At 41.0% G+C, this 4,414-nt stretch overlaps 1 pseudogene; it reads left to right on the forward strand.

Moving 5' to 3' along the window:
* Positions 1-2,413: 2,413 nt before the first annotated feature.
* Positions 2,414-3,329, forward strand: LOC102126231 (small ribosomal subunit protein uS5 pseudogene; annotated as a pseudogene).
* The last annotated feature ends 1,085 nt before the right edge of the window (positions 3,330-4,414 follow it).

The following is a 4,414-nucleotide window of genomic DNA, read 5'->3' on the forward strand; positions in this document are numbered from 1 at the left end:
TATAATAAGAAGAAAATTTTAAAACAAAGCAGGGGCTGCAATCCTGGTCTCTGATAAAACAGGCTTTAAACCAACAAAGATGAGAAAAGACAAAGAAGAGCATTACAAAATGGTAAAGGGATCAATGCAACAAGAACTAAATATCCTAAATATGTATGCACTCAACAGAGGAGCACCCAGATTCATAAAGCAAGTTCTTAGAAACCTACAAAGAGACTATTCCCATACAATAATAGTGGGAGACTTTAACACCCCACTGTCAATATTACACAGATCAATGAGACAGAAAATTAACAAGGATATTCAGGACTTGAACTCAGCACTGGACCAAGAGGACCTAATAGACATCTACATAACTCTCCACCCCAAATCAACAGAATATACATTTTTCTCAGCACCACATCACACTTACTCTAAAATTGACGACATAATTGGAAGTAAAACACTCCTCAGCAAATGCAAAAGAATGGAAATCATAACAGTCTCTCAGACCACAGTAAAATCAAATTAGAACTAAGAATTAAGAAACTCACTGAAAACCACGCAACTACATGGAAATTGAACAAATTGCTCCAGAATGACTACTGGATAAATAACAAAATTAAGGCAGAAATAAATAAATTATTCCAAACCAATGATCACAAGACACAATGTACCAGAATCTCTGAGACACCGCTAAAGCAGTGTTTAGAGTGAAATTTATAGCACTAAATGCCCATAGGAGAAAGAAGGAAAGATCTAATTGACACCCTAACATCACAATAAAAATAACTAGAGAAGTAAGCGCAAACAAATTCAAAAGCTAACAGAAGACAAGCAAAAACTAACATCAGAGCAGAACTAAAGGAGATAGAGACACAAAAAAGTCTTCACAAGATCAATGAACCCAGGAGCTGGTTTTTTGAAAAGATCAACAAAATAGATAGACTGGTAGACTAATGAAGAAGAAAAGAGAGAAGAATCAAATAGAGTAAAAATTGATAAAAGTTAATATCACCATTGATCCCAGAGAAATACAAACTACCATCAGAGAATACTATAAACACCTCTCTGCAAATAAATTAGAAAATCCAGGAGAAATGGATAAATTCCTGGACATATACACCCTCTCAGGACTAAACCAGGAAGAAGGTAAATCCCTGAATAGACCAATAACAAGTTCTGAAAGTGAGGCAGTAATTAATAGCCTACCAACCAAAAAACAAAGCCCAGGACCAGATGGATTCATAGCCGAATTCTGTCAGAGGTACAAAGAGGAACTGCTACCATTCCTTCTGAAACTATCCCAAACAATAGAAAAAGAGGGACACCTCCCTAACTCATTTCATAAGGCCAGCATCATCGTCCTGATACCAAAACCTGGCATACACACACACAAAAAAGAAAGTTTCAGGCCAATATCCCTGATGAACATTGATGTGAAAATCCCCAATAAAATACTGGCAAACAGAATACAAGGTGAACTACAAATCACTGCTCAAGGAAATAGGAGAGAACACAAACAAGTGGAAAAACATTCTATGCTCATGGATAGGAAGAATCAATATCATGAAAACGGCCATACTGCCCAAAGTAATTTATAGATTCAATGCTATCCCCATCAAACTCTGATTGACTTTCTTCACAGAATTAGAAAAAACTACTTTAAATTTCATATGGAACTAAAAAAGAGACCATATAGCCAAGACAATCCTAAGCAAAAACACACAGTGGGAGGCATCATGCTAACTGACTTCAAATTATACTATGAGGATACAGTAACCAATACAGCATGGTACTGGTACCAAAACAGATATATGGACCAATAGAACAGAACGGAGGCCTCAGAAGTAATGCCACACTTCTACAACAATCTGATCTTTGACAAACCTGACAAAAACAAGCAATGGGGAAAGGATTTCCTATTTAATAAATGGTGTTGTGAAAACTGGCTAGCCATATGCAGAAAACTGAAACCGGACCCTTTCCTTACACTTTATACAAAAATTAATTCAATTAATTCAAGATAGATTAAAGACTTAAACATAAGATTTAAAACCATAAAAACCCTAGAGGAAAACCTAGGTCAATATCATTCAGGACATAGGCATGGGTAAAGACTTCGTGACTAACACACCAAAAGTAATCACAACAAAAGCCAAAATTGGCAAATGGGATCTAATGAAAGAAATTCTGCACAGCAAAAAAACGATCAGAGTGAATAGGCAACCAACAGAATTGGAGAAAATTTTGCAATCTATCCATCTGACAAAGGGCTAATATCCAGAATCTACAAGGAGCTAAAACAAATTTACAAGAAAAAAACAACCCCATCCAAAAGTGGGCGAAGGATATTAACATACACTTCTCCAAAGACATTTACGTGGCTACCAAACATATGAAAAAAACCTCAACTTCTCCGAGAAAACACCAAATGGTGGATGACGCCGGTGCAGCCGGGGGGCCCGGAGGCCCTGGTGGCCCTGGGATGGGGAACCGCGGTGGCTTCCGTGGAGGTTTCGGCAGTGGCATCCCGGGCCGGGGCCGGGGTCACGGCCGTGGATGGGACCCGGGCAGAGGCTGCGGAGCTGGCAGAGGCAAGGCGGAGGATAAGGAGTGGATGCCGGTCACCAAGCTGGGCCGCTTGGTCAAGGACATGAAGATCAAGTCCCTGGAAGAGATCTACCTGTTCTCCCTGCCCATTAAGGAATCTGAGGTCATTGACTTTTTCCTGGGGGCCTTTCTCAAAGAGGAGGTTTTGAAGATCATACCGGTGCAGAAGCAGACCCATGCTGGCCAGCGCACCAGGTTCAAGGCGTTTGTTGCTATCAGGGACTACAATGGCCACCTCGGCCTGGATGTTAAGTGCTCCAAGGAGGTGGTCACTGCCATCCATGGGGCCATCATGCTGGCCAAACTCTCCATTGTCCCTGTGCGCAGAGGCTATTGGGGGAACAAGATCGGCAAGCCCCACACCGTCCCTTGCAAGGTGACAGGCCGCTGCAGCTCTGTGCCGGTGCACCTCATCCCTGCACCCAGGGGCACTGGCATCATCTCAGCGCCTGTGCCCAAGAAGCTGCTCATTATGGCTGGTATTGATGACTGCTACACTTCAGTCCGGGGTTGCACTGCCACTCTGGGTAACTTCGCCAAGGCCACCTTTGATGCCATCTCTAAGACCTACAGCTACCTGATCCCTGACCTCTGGAAGGAGACTGTATTTACCAAGTGTCCCTATCAGGAATTAACTGATCACCTTGTCAAGACCCACACCAGAGTCTCCGTGCAGCGGACCCAGGCTCCAGCTGTGGCTACAACATAGGGTTTTTATACAAGAAAAATAAAGTGAATTAAACCTGGAAAGAAAAAATAGAAAGAAAAAATCCTCACTGGTCATTAGAGAAACGCAAATCAAAATCATGCCAGTTAGAATGGTGATCACTAAAAAGTCAGGAAACCACAGATGCTGGAGAGGATGTGGAGAAATAGGAACGCTTTTACACTGCTGGTGGGAGTGTAAATTAGTTCAACTACTGTGGAAGACAGTGTGGCGATTCCTCAAGGAACTAGAACCAGAAATACCATTTGACTCAGCAATCCCATTACTGGGTATATACGCAAAGGATTATAAATCATTCTACTATAAATAGCCATGCACAAGTATGTTTATTACAGTACTGTTCACATTAGTAAAGACTTGGAACCAACCCAAATGCATATCAATTATAGACTGGATAAAGAAAATGTGGCACATATACACCATGTAATACTATGCACCCATGAAAAAGGATGAGTTCATGTCCTTTGCAGGGACATGGATGAGGCTAGAAACCATCATTCTTAGCAAACTAACACAGAAGCAGAAAACCAAACACTGCATGTTCTCACTCATTGATTGGAGTTGAACAATGAGTACACATAGACAAAGGGAGGGGAACATTACACATTGGGGCCTATTGAGGCCTGAGGGGCTAGGGGAGGGAGAGCATTAGGAGAAATACCTAATGTAGATGACGGTTTGATGAGTGCAGCCAACCACCATGGCACGTATATACCTATGTAACAAACCTGCACGTTCTGCACATGCATCCCAGAACTTAAAGTATAATAATAATAATAATAATAATAATAATAATAAAATAGAGAGAGAGAGATCGGCCCCAGTACAAAAATAACTGGCAACTTCAAAATCCCACTTTCAGCACTGGACAAATCTTCCAGGCAGAAAATCAATAAAGACACATTGGACTTAATCTGCACTATTGAACAAATGGATATAATATGTATTTGCAGAACATTTCATACAATGGTTGCAGAATACACTTTTTTTCCTCAGCATGTGGAACGTTCTCAAGGATATACTATATGTTAGGTCACAAAACAAGTCATAAATCATTTTTGAAAACTGAAGTGATATCAAGCATCTTCTCTGACC

The sequence above is a fragment of the Macaca fascicularis genome, chromosome 3 (assembly GCF_037993035.2).
Source record: "Macaca fascicularis isolate 582-1 chromosome 3, T2T-MFA8v1.1".
Lineage (NCBI taxonomy): Eukaryota > Metazoa > Chordata > Mammalia > Primates > Cercopithecidae > Macaca > Macaca fascicularis.